Here is a 20,211-nt window from a genome sequence, read left to right as displayed (position 1 = left end):
GCCGGTGCGCTCCGACTGGCCAGTTGCTAAACAGGCTCCGGGGGGCAAGCAAGGTGCATGTTAATACAAGAGACTACAATTCCCAGGACGCCTTGCGCTGGGGAACACGGGCTGCGCTGTACTTTAGGGAAACAGTCGGGACCTGTTTTCGGAGGCTTGGGCGGATGGGGAGACGCTCGCTGCTGATAATAGGGGAGGGGGCTCCCAGCGAGCTGGTGCTTCTAGTTGGGCACAGTGCCAGAGCTCGCGAGGCAGGGAGTTATAATATCACTACGGGAACAAGTACCGACTTGATTGTCATTAGACATGAAAACCGTCTGTCCGCGTAATGCCGCGATTCCACTGGTTGGTGGTGGACCATAGAGGTGGGTCTCTCTGTGCCGGTCCACCGACTTCCTATTGGTAATTAGGGCCGTCATTCAGTAACACCGCCCGTTACGATTGGCCAGAGACCCCTCAGTGGGCGAGATCATGCGCAAGTGGTATGTGCACCGCAGCGGCAGCGCTGGGGGCGGATGCTGGACTGTAAATGGTCAAGGCTCACGTCGGTCAGCGGGATTGTGCGTTGCCGTTCGCAGGCACTGGCAGGGGGGCGGGTCTCTGTCCCCGCCGCGGCAGTAGGAGGAACCGGAGCCGCTGGCGGGGGCTGGTGATGGGGTCAGTTCTCCCTCGTGTGTGAATCTCCGTCACCGAGCCGGCCCCGTCGCCGCCCTTATCCGCCCGGCTGGGTTAGCGCCATCGCGGTAAGGGGCGCGCCTCCCTTTATGGCCATCGCCCGCCGCCCTGCAAGGGGGAGGGGAGCTTGTTCCAGCGCTCCCGCACCGCGTGAGGGGTCCGCGGCGGTGTTGCCCGGCCCCAAGGGCTGCTGGAGTACCGCGCTCGTGTGGGGGAGTGGCTGGTCCTTGGGCGCACTGCGCCCTGGCCGGGGGCCCGGCACCGGGGGCAGCTGCTCGGGGGGCACTGGGGTGAGGGTCCTGGGGGGGGGACTGGGGTGAGGGTCTTGGGGGCAACTGCTCCGGGAGGTGGCCTGGGGTGGGAGCCCTGGGGTAGCTGCACCTGGGGAGGAGTCCCTACACTAAGGGGTGGGGGAAGCTGCACCTGGGTAGGGGACTCTGCACTAGGGGAGGGAGGTGACCCAGCACTGGGGGGCAGCTGCACCTGGGGGAGGAGTCCCTGCACTGGGAGGGTGTAGCTGTACCTGGGTGGGGGGCCTGGAGGCAAATGCCCTGGGGTGGTTGGGAGTGGTGGCTGAATCCGGGGGAAGGCCCCTTTATTGGGGTCTGGGTGGTAGCACCCTGGGGATTGCGGACAGGTCGCATGCTGAGATGCCATTAGAAGCTGGCTGTACCTAAGGATTCATAAGGAGCTTTCAGTGTTGCTGTACTCTGGGATCCTGCACTGGGCTTGTTGCACCCCAAGGATCTTTTTTAGGGGCTGCATCTGCGCATGGTGGCTTTATATTTAGTTTGAGGCAGAACCATTTGAGGTGGTGGTATCAGGAGACGATCAGTGGAGAAACTGGTGTGATTATAAGATGTTGCCCCTTTAAAGAGAGAGTGAATGTTTCAAATTTCCCCAGTTATAAAGGATGGGGTATGAAGCTGCTTACAGACTGTCTCCCTGATGCTAGATTAGCAAAAGTGGAAGTGGCATTTAATGACGCTGGCAAGAGAGGGAGTGTTTCCAAAGTTCTGAATGTATCTGCATATAGGTATAATAGGCTAATTCAATTTAAATGGGTCACTGCTGGTACAAGTGGATGTGAAGCTTTTTGCTTGTTTTAAAATAAGGTAGTCCCATGTTTTATCCCATTCCTCCTAACCTTGACTCCTCTGTGGTCTCATGTCTGAACCAACTGTGAATGGGTGCATATCATATGTTTTTGCTACAAAAATAGGGTTGTGTTATATGTTAGTGTAGCATTCATATTTAAAAAAAAAACTTTTTTAAAGAGAGGTGAGTTGCTTGGGCCAATCATTTCTCTCTCTCTTTAAGGCAGGAAACTTAAATGTTGTGAGGTTTAATTAAGGGCTCTTAAATTGCTTTGAGCTCTTCAAATGAAAGGTGCTATAAAAGTGCAATGTATTGCTGGTGTAGACACAGTACTACTAATTACTTAATTGCTCAAACTTAATATATATTTAAAAACCCTGCCAAGAAACTGTACCATACAAATTTGCTGTACCGAATTGGGCTAACCTGGGTTCCATTTTTCTTTAAATCTCTCTTCACTCTGGATGGGGGAAATATTATAACTGTTGGCTCTGACATTGGAAAATGGTTGTACATAATGTATTCTGGACAATTGTCTTGAATGTAGTTGTAATTAGCACAGTGTAATCCAAAGTGCAGATAGAATAGCTACATCACTGTCTGCTTTTTGCGTCCTCTTAGAATGACACTTATTTTTAAAATGGCTCTAAGTTTAAGTGGTTGGAACTGCTGAATAGCTTTCCTTTTTTAACCAAAAGTAAAATAGAAAAATGAACAACGTAATCTTCTTAAGATACTTGTTATATTGAAGACTTGATTTTGTTGTTGTTGTAAGCAGGTTTTATAAGCTGGATTCCCATGATAAACACATTCTGTGCAATTCCTTTACCTATAGTTCTAATTATGGATGGTGTGATAGGCAGATTGCAGCTGTGTGTTTTCTACTTTGTATATTTTGTGATATATATAAAAAGTGGGTGGGATGGAGGCAAAAGGTCTGTTCCTAGATGTACAGAATCATAGACCTGTAGAATTGGAAGAGACCTCAATAGAGGACCTCATCTAGGCCAGTCCCTTGCACAGAGGCAGGACTAAGCATTATCTAGACCATCCCTGAGAGGTGTTTGTCTAACCTCCTTAAAAATCTCCAATAACAGAGATTTCACAACCACCTTAGGTAACCTGTTCTGCTCAACTACCCTGACAGTTAAGAAGTTTTTCTTAATGTCTAACCTAAATCTCTTACTGAAGTTTAACCCCACTACTACTTGTCCTGTCCTCAGTGGTTAAGGTAAACAATTTGTTGTAAAGCGGAGGGCAATAATCTTCTATGTACTTGAAGACTGTTGTTCTGTTTCCTCTTGGTCCTCTTTCCCCTCCCACCCTCCCTGTTGTTTAGTCTGGAAAAGAGACAAACCCAGTTTTTTCAATCTTTCCTTTTAGGTCATGTTTTCTAGACATTTAATCATTTTTGTTGCTCTCCTCTGGCCTTTCTCCAGTTTGTCCACATCTTTCCCAAAGTGTGGTGCCCAGAAATGGACGTAATACTCCAGTTGAGGTCTTATCAATGCTGAGTAGAGTGGAAAAATTACTTCTTGTGTTTTGCTTACAATGCTCCTGCTAATACATCCCAGAATGAGGTTCAGGCTTAGAAAGTGAACATGTTTAGAAAACAAAGTTTACAAAAGCTTTATGCCTCTACATGGTAATAGATTATCATGGAACCTCAAACTTAGAAAGGATCTTTTAAATACACATACAGTTATGTTTAACCTGTTTCTTAACACAAGTGTCCAATACTAAGGCCTTAGCATCAGTTCACAATGAATAATGAATTTGTAATTCTTTTCATATAGAATAAAGTTTAAAGACAAAGTAGCTGAAAATAAAGTGCTTTTTCTCTTTAGGCCACAGGTGGCTACAAGGTTTTTTACTAAAGCAAATACTAGATGCCAGCACTCTTATGATTCAGTGTTGTTGTTAGACTGCAGAAATAGGATTTTTGCACTTCCTGTTGTAATGAAAGGGGGGGAAATCGGAAATAAGCTACTCTTCCAGGGCCTTTATTTAAACATTCTGCCATTCTAGGAGATTAATAATTCTGGTGTTGGCACACTTCATATGACATAGTCCGTCACTTTTATTTGTCACATGTGACATTTTTCAGAAACACTGGCAATAAGAATTGAAAATAGGAATTCTCTCTTCTGGTAGGTACTAAAAACATAATAGCAAATTTCTGTCAAATCTGACTATAATATGTCCAGTTATGAGGAATGATGGTGAATATACCTAAATACCAGTTGTTGGTGAAAGGAGTATGATGTATTGGAATGGGATTCCTTAGCAGTTTTCCAGAAGTTTATTTATTAAATTTACAACCTTCTAGAAAGCATAGGCTACTTAATCCAAACTCAGGCCTAGGTGTACCTTTGCCTCTTCATCCCCCTCCCAAGCTCCTCTCCCCCCACCTTCCCTTAGGATCTTTCCTCCTTCCCTTTTTGCTGGCTCCCAAGCTTGCTTCTCCTCTCATTCTGCCTATGGCTTTCCCTCCTCCACTAAATTCCCTTCTTCCCCGTTATTTTCTTCTCTTTAGCCTTGTTTTCCACTCCCACTCACCCTTCACTCTTACTGCTGCTGGCTTTCCCAGCCTCATTAGTCTTAAACACTACTTGCTTTTAAGCCTCTCTTCTCTATATGTTTCAGATCCACTTAGGCATTTTAGGATTTTTTAAAAAAATGCTTAATTGTACTACAAACAGCTTTATTAAGCAAGTCTTTTTCTTGTATTTAACTTTCCTCTGTATTAAGGTAAAAGGAGCCAGTGCTCCAGTGATCTTATAATCAGGAGAATGGGGCAAATTTCCATATTTTTGTTCCTTTCATCTCTTTGACCTAATTTACTCCCCCCTTTCCTCTACCCTGCAACTCAAATGCTCACACAGCTATCCCTGGCAAACAACTTGTGATGCAACATGCTTTAAATAATGAGATATTTCAGTTTTTAATGTCGTTGATGACACAGCACTTCTTGACTCCAGAGTAGTTTGTACAATTACGTTTATTGATCTTTTTACTTGGGATTGAATGTGGATAGTGTATAAATGAGTTTTGATACCTTAGAGTATTGTTCTAGAATGGTATGTGAAGTAACTTTTTGATGGAGAAATAAGACTTAAGTCAGTATGCAGTATGGCATAGATTTAATTCTTTTAAAAGTAGTAAAGTACTGTATATTGAAAATGTTCCATAACATTGAGAGAACTAGATTGTGCTCCGTGCAATTATGTTATCACTCCTAGAAATAAGGATCATTTATGATATCTAGGATTTGGTGTAAATACTTTATTGGCTAATAGGTCTGGAGGCTTCTGATAAGATTTATTAAATCCTGACTTCCCTGATGTATTTATGTAATTCATGGATTTCCAATATAATTAACTGATAGGGAGTACAAACAAACTTGTAATTTGTGGATATGATGTCTTGGAAGCTTTTGTAAGGGCTATCTTATCAAATTACCTTCCCTGTAGGAAAGTTGGTTTCATGTCCTAGTCTTGTAATCCTGATACCATTGGGACTGGGAGTATTGCTGAAGCATGTACCTTAGAGTGGGTCACTTAAGCAAGGTCTGTATTGGCATTTTCCCAGTTATACCCCTGTGGGTGGGTGAGGAGGACACTTAATGTAATTTAGCAAAGGTACTTGAGTGCAAAAAATATTTCCAGAATCGAGCCTTTTAATTAAAATGGAAAGTTGAGTGGTTCAGCCATGTGAGAGGTAAAAATACATGGCCATACCCACAGTTCATTCTTACTTTTTGTTTGTTTTGTGGGGAAATAAGTTGTTTGAAGGAAGAAGCAGGACAGTAAAGGACAATGGAGAAGAAAAAAGCTTATTGAAAATGATGGAAACTAAGTTCAAAGGAATGAAGGGGAGAAATGGAGGAAGACACTTTTATTTTTCTTCCCAATTATATAGAAAGAATCTATAAACTAACTATAAAGGAAAAACCGACAACTGAAGGGCTATAAATATATCAAGATGAGATAATAAAACTCATAATGCTGCCTTGATTTATATTCACTCTATAATTCATGTACCTACCACACTGACAATGCAGATATATTCTTATATACTGGGTCACAGTACATACCCTCATGTCCTCAACCTTCTTAGAAAAGTAAAACATTCATGTTCCTTTAGGTGTGTGACACTTTAAAAATCCGAACTCCTCAATGGAGACTTCCACTAATAGTGCATCCAGCATGTTGTGTGTCTGTTTTTTGTTTTTTGTTTTTTTCTCGGCAGCCACCTTAATGATCATTAGCAACATGTCCTCAACCCTATGTCCTCATATTCTCTTCTCTCCTCCTTATCGTGCCATTCCCCCCACCAGAAACCAGCTGGTTTGGTTGGGGGAAGTTTTTTTTTATTATTTTAAATCAGATGTACCTGCCTTGGAGTGTTGCAGACTCACTACAACTTCTTGTGATTTAGGTCATTGAATACCCCATTAGATAATTGAATTATTGTCTCTGCCTCTATGACAGAGTTCCAGTATGATTCTGGCCATGTCACTTAAACCAAAACTAAACATTCTGTGTTTTTTCATTTTCTGGGTGTATGAGACACCGGGGGTCATATTTCCTGAAGTCCTGAGCAGTTGCCACTGAAGTCATTGGGAGCACTGAACATAAATGCTAAATACACTGAGAAGTCAGGCAGTAGGCACCCAAAATTAGTGGACACTTAACAATTTAGGCATTAATCACTCTACCTTAATTGTTCATCTGTACATCAGAGGGGTGTTGTGAAGACAAGTTAATGTTTGCAAAGCACTCATATTATGATGAGCATGGTAGAAAAGCCCATGAGGAAATTAATAATTCCATATTTAGTGCTGGGTTTGGATAGTGTGCAGTAAGTAATGCATGAGGTCAGACACTGAAAGAGTATAAAAAGAAATATTGAATAGCTACCCATTCAGGGAGCACCATCCATCCTGTGCACTGAATGAGGCACAGTCCCAGTGGCACAAATAACATCTGATCTTTTAGTTTTGTGTCTCATAATGCATATACACAAGGGGGTGAATTAAGGTTGCATGGGCAACCTGGATTCTTGCATTTTCTAACTTTTGAGTGCTTGACATTGCAAGCTTAAATATTCTTTTTAATATAGCCTTTTGTGTATTTAATTAAAGTTAAGTGTGTGGCATTAATATCAGTCAATAGAAGAATGAATCTAGAACTGTTCTCCTGATTCCCATTCATTTGTATTACAGTATCGCTTTTAGGGGCCCACAGTCCTTGCCCTGGGAAATGGCGAAGCTTCTGCCCTATGGTATGCCCTCAGAGAGGAGGCTGGTCTGCTGGGTCTAGGAGGTGGGAGGGCAGGAGCTCCAGCTGAGTGCTTTCTCTCACCCTGTAACCTCAGCTACTGGAGGTGGGCTGAGTCTTGTCCAGGGCTGCTTATCACACCCTCTGAAGGAGGAGAAACAACTGATCCAAGGGGATGGCCCAGGAGAGGGGTAGCAGTGGATGACTGCCCTTGCACTCTCCTTTCCCATTGCTGCAACTATTCCAGCAGATGTCAGGCTAACTCTGTGCTCCCTGGTGTTCCGAGTACAGTGTGTGCTGAAGTGAGGTGGCAAAGGAGGGCTCTGGTGCAAAGGTTATGGGGTTCTGGCATGCTGCCAACATTAAGATGTACAATGCAAGTGACAAATGGGAAATGGTAATTTTCAGCAGTATATAACTCAGAGAAATCTGAATAGAGTTTCATGGGACCAGCAAGAGGTATCTGCCCTAACACCAAGGCTACCTCCTGGTGAGTTTCAAAACCTTGCTATAAATAATGCAGATGCAATTTTTTTAAAAGAAGATTTGACAAGAGTATTTTATAGTGCATGGTGCTTAAGCAACGTAAATTTGGGGTTTGCTGCCAGCTGTCCCTGTAATGGGCCTCAGTGCTGCAGAGTAAGTGCTTCTGATTCACCAAGGATCTTAGCAAGGCTTTAATTGCTCTGGCTTTGTAAAGGCAGTGAATATTGTGACACTCAAGTTGTTTGCAAGGCTTTGAGCTTACATGTTGTGTGTGTACATATAATATAGCCCCTTGACTACTTGCAGTATTTAATTGCACATGTAGTGTCTGCTTGTAAGTGCATATTCTGATGATATGGGGATAGAGTTCACCTATGCTGATGTTTTGCTCTCCTTTTGGTCTGGCCTTTGCTTGCACTTTGGCACTTCAAATGTAGTAATGCTGGTGCTAAAAAGGAAGAGTTATTAAGAATTCCAGTAGAGCACAGTGTCTGAAGCGCTGTTGAAAGCTGCTGCTGCTACTGGGGGGGAAGGGAGATTAATATTATTTCTAGTAGAAGTTTAATTCTTAATTGTGATGCTGCTTCTGTGAATTGAGCCATTGCCCTTTTCAAAGATGAGGTTTTTTTTATTTCAGTAAATATTTGTGTTAGAACCCTGTATTTTAATAATTGTACCTATTTTATCACGTTTATAATACTGTTCTTGGCATTTAACATTGTATCATTCAGGTGTCTACAAATTTTTTTTTCTCCTACTGTCTTCCTGTCTCAGCTGCCAGCTAGTGTTGACATAACTCGCTGCTTTTGATCATGGTGGGGCTTGTGTTATCAAGTAACTTGTTCAGGCAGCCAATCACTGGTTTTTATCGTTTTTTGTTTTGGATTGACTGGTTTTAGAGTTATTGTTAGTGCCATGATTGTTTCCTCTGTTGGAAGATGCCCTCAAATGAGTGTGAGGACTAATGTATAGAAACATCTCTCCACCTCCAAAATCACATATCTTTTAAAATAAATAAAATGGAGTAAAATTGTAAATATTTTTGGACTATGGTATCATCTGATCTTTTAAAAACAGTTTCCCCTTGATGTGTGACTGTAACTTCTGTTTTATATTAATGAGTTCAGCATGCACATTGGTGAAGAGATTATTGTAAAACATTTAGACGGATCCAGTGAGGGTCATCAACTCTTAAATGTATTGGAAGTTGAGGGCTTTTGGCATCTGCATGATTAGGCCTTGTGTTGGTGACTAAACATGTGGAAAGAGATTTTTTTTTTTCATTTTTCATTGTAAATAACCATTGTATACAAGGTATTTATAACAATTCATTGCACACCAAAAACATTGGGGAAAAATAAGCACTTATGTTTAATAATAATAGTTTGCACTGCTGTAGTATCTGTACATGCACAACCAGAAGACAGTGTCAGTATTCTTCTGTGGTATTTCCTTGTTAGAGATTGGGAAAACTGAGGTTCAGAGGGATTAAGTGACTTGATCAAGGCCAAAGCAGTGGTGGTGACTCTTTCTTTATTTCCAGTTCTTCTCCAGCACCGTAAGGTATCTCCTGAATGTTGTCCATGTTTCAGTCCTATACAGTAGGGTGGGCATCCCAAAGGCTTTATAGACCACAAGATTGGTTTTGGTTCTGGTTCTGATGTCACAATCTTCAAACATCCTCTTTCAAAGATGACCAAAAGCTCAGCTTGCACATTTAAGCTGGTTTCTTCATCAATATCAGCTTTATGTGGGAGGTGGCTTCCAAGATATGGGAAGTGCACAACATTCTCTAGAGGGTTATTGTGGATCTGTATTACTGGTGCTGGGAATTGTGCACCAGGAGTTTGCTGTTGGAGGGCCTTTGTCTTCTGAATGCTAAGCTTCAGTCCCATTTTCTGATATGCTTTAGCAAAGATGTTGTTGATCACCTGAAGATCTGTTTCTGAGTGAGCACATGCTACAGTGTCGTTAGCATACTTCAGCTCACCGACTGAAGTCAGCGATGTTTTGATTCTGGATCAAAAGCAGCCAAGGTTGAACAGCTTGCTCTCCATTTGGTAGATTAGCTGTACTTCTACCAGGATCTTATCACTGATCAAATAAAGCATTGCAGCAAGGAAGATGGAGAAGAGCATTGATGCCTGTCTTAGCCTTAAAAGGAGCTGGAGTAAGTCAGTCACAGAGGATCACCGCTTGCATGTCGTCATGGAGGAGATGAAGAATAGTGACAAATTTCAGTGGATAGTCATACTTCAGAAGGATTTTCCACAACGCTTCCCTGTTAATAGAGTCAAAGGCTTTTGTCAGCCAATGAATTCCAGGTATAGTGGTCAGAGATGTTCTCTACATTTTTCCTGCAGCTGGCAAGCAATGAAGATCATGTCAACCGGTGTCATCTGGTTAAAGTTGTATATTTTAAAAAAAAGTTATAGCAAAGCTATGATCCTGAATATGTAGTTTGAATAGGCCTCATCTTGTCTGCTTCTAAAAGCTAAAGGGGTTTGGGCCTATTAAGTATTTGGACAGATGATGACCTGTTCTAAGCTCGTTGCTTCACTATGGAGGTCTTTGCTTACACAACAGCAGACTAATTGTGACAAATAAGACCATGTTCTCAAGCATATAGCTGTAACCCATTTACTTTCTGATTATATGTGAGTCAATTCCTTCATCACAGGATGAAGTTGTATTATTGTTTTTCTGTACCATTAACTTGAATATTTTTGTGAACATATATGTGGGTGACAAATTGAAAAGCCAAGAGAGTTCTGATAGTGGTGACAATTCTAGCTTTAGTCTTTCTCTTGCTGAATTCAAACCACTAAACTATCTATCCATACTGGAACGTGACAGTTTAAATTGGAGCTATTTATATTTCCAAAAGTATCTAATGTGAATATGCCAGAAGTACATAAGCATCTCATATCTTCATTAAACAATAAGAATAGAAATACATTTTAATAAGATTAAAACGGCCTTCCCTATATTAAACATTATGGAGTCTTTTATGTCTCAGGTTGCTTGATATTTATTTTTGTAGTATTAAAATGGATGCTGTTTGTGTAACTACCTCATGTAGTGATGGGAGACTAAAATAGAGGGTTTTAAGCTACATATTTCCATTTTTTTAAAAATGCTTTGGGCGCTTTTTAAAGACACCATAATAGAGGCCCAACTTCAATGTATACCCCAAATTAAGAAACACAGTAAAAGAACTAAAAAAGAGCCACCGTGGCTTAACAACCATGTAAAAGAAGCAGTGAGAGATAAAGACTTCCTTTAAAAAGTGGAAGTTAAATCCTAGTGAGGCAAATAGAAAGGAGCACAAACACTGCCAACTTAAGTGCAAAAGTGTAATAAGAAAAGCCAAAGAGGAGTTTGAAGAACGGCTAGCCAAAAACTCCAACGGTAATAACAAAATGTTTTTTAAGTACATCAGAAGCAGGAAGCCTGCTAAACAACCAGTGGGGCCCCTTGACGATGAAAATACAAAAGGAGTGCTTAAAGATGATAAAGTCATTGTGGAGAAACTAAATGGATTCTTTGCTTCAGTCTTCACGGCTGAGGATGTTAGGGAGATTCCCAAACCTGAGCTGGCTTTTGTAGGTGACAAATCTGAGCAACTGTCACAGATTGAAGTGTCACTAGAGGAGGTTTTGGAATTAATTGATAAACTCAACATTAACAAGTCACCGGGACCCGATGGCATTCACCCAAGAGTTCTGAAAGAACTCAAATGTGAAGTTGCAGAACTATTAACTAAGGTTTGTAACCTGTCCTTTAAATCTGCTTCGGTACCCAATGACTGGAAGTTAGCTAATGTAACGCCAATATTTAAAAAGGGCTCTGGAGGTGATCCCGGCAATTACAGACTGGTAAGTCTAACGTCGGTACCGGGCAAATTAGTCGAAACAATAGTTAAGAATAAAATTCTGACACAGAGAAAAACATAAACTGTTGAGCAATAGTCAACATGGTTTCTGTAAAGGGAAATCGTGTCTTACTAATCTATTAGAGTTCTTTGAAGGGGTCAACAAACATGTGGACAAGGGGGATCCGGTGGACATAGTGTACTTAGATTTCCAGAAAGCCTTTGACAAGGTCCCTCACCAAAGGCTCTTATGTAAATTAAGCTGTCATGGGATAAAAGGGAAGGTCCTTTCATGGATTGAGAACTGGTTAAAAGACCGGGAACAAAGGGTAGGAATTAATGGTAAATTCTCAGAATGGAGAGGGGTAACTAGTGGTGTTCCCCAAGGGTCAGTCCTAGGACCAATCCTATTCAATTTATTCATAAATGATCTGGAGAAAAGGGTAAACAGTGAGGTGGCAAAGTTTGCAGATGATACTAAACTACTCAAGATAGTTAAGACCAAAGCAGATTGTGAAGAACTTCAAAAAGATCTCACAAAACTAAGTGATTGGGCAACAAAATGGCAAATGAAATTTAATGTGGATAAATGTAAAGTAATGCACACTGGAAAAAATAACCCCAACTATACATACAATATGATGGGGGCAAATTTAGCTACAACGAGTCAGGAAAAAGATCTTGGAGTCATCGTGGATAGTTCTAATGTCCACGCATTATGCAGAGGCGGTCAAAAAAGCAAACAGGATGTTAGAATCATTAAAAAGGGGATAGAGAATAAGACTGAGAATATATTATTGCCCTTATATAAATCCATGTACGCCCACATCTTGAATACTGTGTACAGATGTGGTCTCCTCACCTCAAAAAAGATATTCTAGCACTAGAAAAGGTTCAGAAAAGGGCAGCTAAAATGATTAGGGGTTTGGAGAGGGTCCCATATGAGGAAAGATTAAAGAGGCTAGGTCTCCTCAGCTTGGAAAAGAGGAGACTAAGGGGAGATATGATAGAGGTATATAAAATCATGAGTGATGTTGAGAAAGTGGATAAGGAAAAGTTTATTTACTTATTCCCATAATACAAGAACTAGGGGTCACCAAATGAAATTAATAGGCAGCAGGTTTAAAACAAATAAAAGGAAGTTCTTCTTCACGCAGCGCACAGTCAACTTGTGGAATTCCTTACCTGAGGAGATGGTGAAGGCTAGGACTATAACAGTATTTAAAAGAGAACTGGATAAATTCATGGTAGTGAAGACCATAAATGGCTATTAGCCAGGATGGGTAAAGAATGGTGTCCCTAGCCTCTGTTCGTCAGAGGATGGAGATGGATGGCAGGAGAGAGATCACTTGATCATTGCCTGTTAGGTTCATTCCCTCTGGGGCACCTGGCCTTGGCCACTGTTGGTAGACAGATACTGGGTTAGATGGACCTTTGGTCTGACCCGGTATGGCCATTCTTATGTTCTTATGCTTTCCCAAAATGAAAGAAATGTTTCATTTGGTAATAACTCTCATGAACTTAAATTTGTCAATATTGTATATTGCAATATCTAATGTAAGGAGGCAGCTACTACTGCACATTTCCTGTAAAACTTACTAATGCAAGGAAAGTGATGTTAGTTGTTAGCATCCTGGGATTCAAGATACTGTCCCAAGAATTTGGCATTATATCTTAATGAAAAGTAGAGATAAAAATAAAGCTGATTTAGGCACTATTTGTAAAGAACTCTATAAACAGCTACATTTTGTGGGTAAGTGGGCTTTTGTTACAGGTAGTTACACTTCCCCCCAGTTGTTCTAGTTCATGGGGTGTGTGTGTGTAAATGGTGACTAATCGTACAAAGTTATGTTGCTAGTGGGAAATAAAGATAGATTAAAAAGTGCATTGCATTGTTTAGTCATCAGGAACTTCCATATGTGACTTTAGTTATTTGTATTCTAGTAATGTTTCGGAGTCCTGTGCATGGACCTGAACCCCACTGCGCTGTGCACTGCACAAACATACGAAAGCGATGGTCCTTGCCCTGAAAAGCTTGCAGTCTAAAGAAGCACAGGTGTTGTAAATCCATCTGGCAAGCATCCTTAACAAATTTTTTTAATAAATTTTAAAAACACAGTTGCAAACTTCAGAAATGAGTCAACTTTATTTTTCTACCAACTGCTCCAACTGGTGTCGGCTCAAGGAAAGAGTAGCTCAAGAATGATCAAACTATCATGACATTCTGATGTTATAGGTGTGAAGTCCAAAGCCTTAAAATTACACCTAAAGGCAAGTATTTTTTTTTTCAATAGTATATGGCCACTCTAACAACTTGGACTAACTAAGGAGGATCTTGCTAGTTTGTTCAAATTTCTAGAATTTTCATGTTTATCATGAAGATATCTATCTTACAAGGCCTGGCCAGGCCAGCTTTGTTGTTCTCCTGAAGATTGCAGAAAAGGTTGTCATGCCTCTTTTAACCATAAAGCATTGCCTTTTTATGAGTAAATATAGCACCAATCTAAAGTTAATACATAGTGCACAGTATATGTTTGTAGACCGTTTTGTTCTGCAAAGTTAGATATTAATTCTCATTTCAGTTTAGGGATATAATGTAGGTCCTAAATTAGGACCCTTAAATTGCAATTTGACTTTTGCTAGAAATCTGACCAAACATCATCATCATCATCATTCTCCTCCTCCTCCTCCCCCCCCCACCACTTTCTTCAATAGACCCTTTCTGTTTAAAATTTTACGTGGGTGGCCTCTAGCTAGGGGAGAGGTTTTGTTGGGGAGGGGGTTGTTTTGTTTTCCTAAATTTGAGAAAATTTGTCAGTCTTTCTTGAATGTATGCAACTCTGAGAAAATAAGCAGCGTTCTTATCTTTAAAAAATTTTTCCAGTTGCATTTTTGTCACAACTTCCTGTAGCTCGGGGCGTACTTAAAGGGACAGTAGGGAGTTTACATCCAAGACATCTTAGGGCACAATCCAGGAGCACTCTGTCCGACCCTTGGAACTGGGCTATATAAACAAGAAAAGGAAGCTGGGCAAGAGAGAAGGGACCAGAAGCCATACTGGCTGCTACAGGTTGCAGGCCCCTTGGGCTCTAGGTTACTGGCTTCACCTGGGCCCTGGAGACTCAGTTTATTCTAACTGAGTTTAGTGGCTGTGACTCAGGGGTCTGAGATAAGGGTCTGATGAACTGGGTTAAGCAACTCTTCCCTTTACTGGATGCCCCAGGGAAGGTGGGAGAGCCTGCCTCCTAGAATGATAAGAAGCAGTTTGAGCTCTGCTGGCTGGGGTCAGACTGGAGGCCTTCTTAAAGGGGACATGGGTGGTTTTTTGTTTTGTTTTGTTTTGGCCTTTCTTCTTTGTGGATCCTATACACTTATCTTCAAAATGTTTTTCTCTCTTCCCTGCTTCCCTAAGTAATTTTAAATGAATTTTATTTGAAAGAATTTGCTAGGTTCTAATGCCTGGGCACAAAGGGATGTTTGGGAAACTAATTCACTGGCAAATTAAAAATGTAAATATTATCCATCAGGGTGCCAAATGAATGGAAACCTAGACTAACGTGTTAAATCTTCCTGGTTACATTACCATTCTGTATCAAATGTTATGGAGTCCTCTAGGATGATAAATTATATCTACTTCACATATCTGAATTTACCTTTTTAAAACATAAAAACGTTAAAATATATCTCTTGAAAAAACTGTTTTGTTCCTGTTTTTACCCTTTTTACTGTCTAAGAATATATATAGTTTTGTTGACTACAGCTAATTAAATCTTTCTATAGGTTGTTTCATGGGATCACAGTAGCTGTTAGCTGATTACTATAATGATACTAATACCCAATGCGGACTGCAGGAGACACAATTTGCTACTGAGTTTAGAATAAGAATTTTATACTGTTGTAAAATATTGATAACTCCCATATTTAGCTGAAGTTCAAAGCTTCCCAATATAAAATTTTCCACTAATTTTGTTTTTACTCAAAAAAATATCTGGTAGTGATGTCTAACAGTTGACAGACTTCTTCATGAGTCTCATCAGCTTTTTGTGATGTAGATCCATGGTTGTCTTGTTTTGTGGGTGATTTGATTGCATTGTTGGTAAGAAGTTTTTTAATGATCCATTTTTCTCAATGGGCCTGAAGTCTCTATTTGTCCTTGGCGGTGGTCCTCTTTGCGTCCATTCACAATACTCTTTATAGTGCTCTTTCTGCTTCCTTGCCATGGATTTTCTCTGAGAGCAGCTTGGCTTCATTTCCACAGAAAACAATGAGTCAGTAGCCATTTTAAAGGAGGGCATCTTAATTGAGGGCAACCTGTGGCCTGAGTGTCCCTGAGAACAATAGCATGTGGTGGCCATTCTGAGAGTAGTTCTTTGTGGAATTGTCTGGAAGAATGTCTCTGCTGAAGGAGAAAATTTTAGTTTTGAAGAATAACAGCAGAAAATGACCACTAATACTAAATATTTCTTTTCAGAAACTACCTTTTTATACCAAATCTACTCAACAGTGAGGGCAGGAGGGATGGGGAAGATAGATTATGGGGGGCAGGAGGTGCAGTTGCACTGGCTGCTTTGCTGCTCTAATGAAGTTGTTGGGGTGGAAGGGGAAGTGGTAGGGAAGAAACATCTAATGTTAAATAGACCTATCTTGAGGCTTGCTGTTTTCTTAAAGAAATGGACTCCTGAAGGTAGAAACTTATTCTTTTTATATCCCACTGTTAGCCTACACCAAGGAGGCACGGAGACAGGAAGACGAGTACCACACCCTTTATTGATCGGGTCAGCTGCTGCGGTGTTCCTCTCGCTAGTGCCAGAGAAAGAGACACACATGGCCAGATGGGCCTACCTTTATAAGAACCTGTACATGCATCTATTAGGGGATAATTGGATACGCAGGATACATATATCATTTTGTGGGGGCTACAAGATACATCTGTTGAGGATACATTTGTCATTCTGAAGGGGACACAAGATACATCCGTTGACCCTTTGTACTAGATACTTTGGATGCATACATGTGAACGCAGCTGCATACACTTGGGGAGCCAAACAAAACTGATAAGCGAAATAGCTGACTTAGGTAGATACACGGCCTTCAGTCTAATGAGTTCTGTAAGCTTTCCAACACAGTTTGGACAAGCATAACATAACTTTGGTTTACTCAGGCCTAATACGGAAAGGCTTCATTAGCACTATGATTTTTCCAACACCACCATGTTTGGTGTTGGAAAAAATTGATTGGGAGTAGGAAGATTCCCTGTGCAATAGGGACCTGTTCCTGACCCAGTGCTATTAAAGATTATTTTTTTATTAATGTTCTAGCAGAAAAAACAAAATCATTGCTGGTAATGTTTGCAAATGAGACAGGTGGTGGAGTGGCTACTGTACTATTGCATTTTTCTCTACCCGTCTCCCAGTATCCTGGCTGCTTAGGTTGAACATGGTTGTTGTGATAGTACAGCTCTTTTCCAAACTTCTGATTTGTAGTCATCCTATCCAGGGATCAGCTCTATTATTGTTGCTCAGACCATTTCCAAGCAACAGAATGAGATTGGCCTGGCTTTGGTGAATTTCACTGGTGTGTGTAGGGTTCTGATCCTAGCATCTGTAAAATATTAGCTGCTGAGGAAGTGGAGGTGTGCTTGAAGAGTGGGGAGGAGGGGACACAAAATAAAACACCACCAACTTTACTCTCACTGATGCAAAATCTCATGTGAAATAGTATGTCCTGAATTTTTCAAGTAGCCGTGATAGTCTGTGTCCACAAAAACAACAAGGAGTCTGGTGGCACCTTAAAGACTAACAAATTTATTTGGGCATGTGAGTTTTTTACCCACGAAAGCTTATGCCCAAATAAATTTTGTTAGCCTTTAAGGTGCCAGTGGATTCCTCACTGTTTTTCTGAAATTTCCGCTAAATAAATAAATCCTTTTTGAAGTTGTTCATGAGTGTTTTCTTCCATCTCTAGAGCAGTCCAGAGTGCAACAACACTGGACATTCTTGTGCCCATTCTTCCTCCCCTTTTTCTCTGTGCAGCCACCTGTCTGCTGCCTGTTGACTTTGTTTTAGTTTTGCTGCTGCTGTTACTGATATATACCCTCTTCCAGGGCCTGGACAAGAGTGTGCTCCTGAACTCTTCACAGAGCTGTGCATGAATCCTGAAACTGGCTGTACTGGAAATGTCGTCCAATGCACATAGTAAACTGAAAAAAATTATATACTCATTGCAGTATAAGGGGACAAGGAACTGTTTTCTCCTTGTATAACAGACTCTCAGAGAGACCTTTTCAGCTTTAAGACTAAACCCCCAGTTGCAGTTAACACAACAGTAGGGTTTGGGTGGAGTGAGCAAGTCTTTTGATAATGGGCCTCAGCATTTGTTTTCTTTGAGCATGGCTACACTTACAGATGTAGAGCACTTTGAGTTAAACCCCTTCCTAGAGCACCATAGGAAAAGCAGCTGTCAGTGGGACAGATTGCAGTGCAAGTGCACTGGCGTGGCCACATTAGCAGCTCTTGCAATGGCCACATAGAGCGGTGCATTGTGATAGCTATTCCAGCATGAAAGTGGCTGCAACGTGCTTTTCAAATGAGGGAGGTGGGGTGGAGTGTGACAGGGAGTGTGTTGTGTGTATGTGGAGGAAGAGAGAGTGGGTTGGGGGGGGGGGCTGAGAGCATGTCAGCATGCTGTCTTGTAAGTTCAGACAGCCACAGATTCTTCCCCCCCCCACAGCATTCCTCAGTAATGGTTGCTTTGTCTCAGAGCAGATAAGCATGCTGGCTGTCAGAGATGGAGCTTTCAAAGGGCATATCGACATGCCTGCAGTGATTACAAAACCACGACAAGATGCATAGTTCATATTTTGTTCACTGATCTCTAGGAAAACACTCATGAACAACTTCAAAAAGGATTTATTTATTTAAAACTCACATGCCCAAATAAATTTGTTAGTCTTTAAGGTGCCACCAGACTCCTTGTTGTTTTTGTGGACACAGACTATCACGGCTACTTGCATCCTGAATTAATGCATCCACTGCTGGTCATCCCACTTTTGCTGCTCTCTATCCTACCACACACTCTCTGTGTTGACTGAGCCGAAGTGGTTCTCCATCAAGTAAAGATGCTCCAGATAAATGCTCTGCAGAAGTAACTGCCTGATTTCAGTTACCTATTCCTGTAGCCATATTGCCATGGCATCCAAAGCCCTACAAAGCTGCACTGCCAAATCTAGGCACCCCAGAACCTGCCAGTATATGTGCATCATCCTGTTTGTATTAATGACTGTTAGGATCATGGCACTTTGCAGAGTTTCCTCCATGCTACCTGACAGCAGTTCAAAAATGGCACTGGCAAATTAATGGATGCCAATCTAGGAATCATGAGTGTTATTTTCTCTCATGCGTGTGCACAGGCGGGCTTCCAGTGGGTGTCCCAAAATGAACCAGGAGAAAAATCAGAGAATAGAGTTGTGCGACAGAATGTTGTGCTATCAGATATCTGTCCAGAATGCTAAGTGGATAATTTGAACAAGCGCAGAGGTATGCGAATGCAGTGATTAACAAGGAAAGTATTTTAACCCAGTATAACATAGCAGTATGGATACGCTTCAGTTTGATTTAGTTACATTACTGCAATTAGAGTTGACATACTAATTTGATGCAACATTCCCATGGAGACAAGCCCTATATTGGACATGGCAACATTATCTAGATCAGGGGCGGGCAAACTTTTTGGCCTGAGGGCCACATCGGGTTTCTGAAATTGTATGGAGGGCCGGTTAGGGGAGGCTGTGCCTCCCAAAACAGCCAGGTGTGGCTCGACCTCCACCCCCTGTCTGACCCCTTCCCTCCCCCGGCTTCTCGCCCCCTGACGGCCCTCGCCCAGGACTCTTGCCCCATCCAACCCCCTCTGTTCCCTGATGCACCCCCCAGGACCACTGCCCCATCCATCCCTTCTCCTTGTCTCCTGACCACCCCCGTAACTCCTGCCCCGACTGCCCCCCGCTGCCCCATCTAACCCCCTCCCCTTCCTGACTGTTCCCTTGGGACCCCTGTCCCCATTCAACCCCCCCGTTCCCTGCCCTCCGACTGCCCTGCCCCCATCCACACCCCTGCCCCCCCGACCACCACCTTGATCTCCCTGCCCTCTATCCAACCCCCTCCCCTCCCCGACCCCTTACCACGCTGCCTGCAGCACTGGTGGATGGTGGTGCTACAGCCGCGCCACCCAGAGGAGCCCTGCCGCCCAGAGCATTGCACCGGCGGCGCAGTGAGCTGAGGCAGTGGGGGAGAGGGAACAGCAGGGGAGGGGCCGGGGGCTAGCCTCCTGGGGAAGTAGCTCAGGAGCCGGACAGGAAGGTCTCGTGCGCAGGATGTGGCCCGTGGGCTGTAGTTTGCCCACTTCCGATCTAGATGCTGCTTTTGGAAGTCTGGTCCTCTGGACTGCAGCAAATGGATAGTGGTCCACCCTTTATTTCGGGGGGGGGAATAATTACTGCTTTTTTTGATCATTTGGGTTCTGAAAAATCATCTTAATTTAGCCCAGACAATATTACCCATTTTGGTGGTGGAGATAATTCTAGTCTACCAGTCTGCTGTTGGTAGTTCAGTTTGTTTCATTTTTTTGCTTGGAAAGTCTCGAAGTGAGTTATTTCAGCCAGTAAGCATCCATGTGAATGCTGTCATCAGAAATGTGTTCTTTTCGTGTGTCCATCTGCTGGTATAGTGAAGTAACTCACTTTTCCAGAGAAATCTAAGGGGATTTGAAGAAACCAAACCAACATGCAAAATGTTACCTTCA

The 20,211-nt window shown here is 42.1% G+C and overlaps 1 protein-coding gene across 15 annotated transcripts in view; it reads left to right on the top strand.

Moving 5' to 3' along the window:
- Window positions 1-556: 556 nt before the first annotated feature.
- The window catches only part of R3HDM1 (R3H domain containing 1), a 132,085-nt gene continuing 112,430 nt past the window's right edge, over window positions 557-20,211 (top strand). For 4 of the 15 annotated variants that reach the window (XM_039493763.1, XM_039493769.1, XM_039493762.1 and 1 more), the window contains exon 1: window positions 558-743. The gene's annotated coding sequence lies outside the window, so the exon portion shown is untranslated. Of the gene's footprint in view, window positions 744-20,211 lie in introns of all 15 variants that reach the window. The other 11 variants (XM_039493768.1, XM_039493775.1, XM_039493774.1 and 8 more) reach the window with 6 other exon arrangements.

This window comes from Mauremys reevesii, linkage group 11 (assembly GCF_016161935.1).
Source record: "Mauremys reevesii isolate NIE-2019 linkage group 11, ASM1616193v1, whole genome shotgun sequence".
In the NCBI taxonomy this organism is placed as follows: domain Eukaryota; kingdom Metazoa; phylum Chordata; order Testudines; family Geoemydidae; genus Mauremys; species Mauremys reevesii.
Note: the sequence above shows the minus strand (reverse complement) of the source record. Positions and strands in the feature narration are given on the sequence as shown.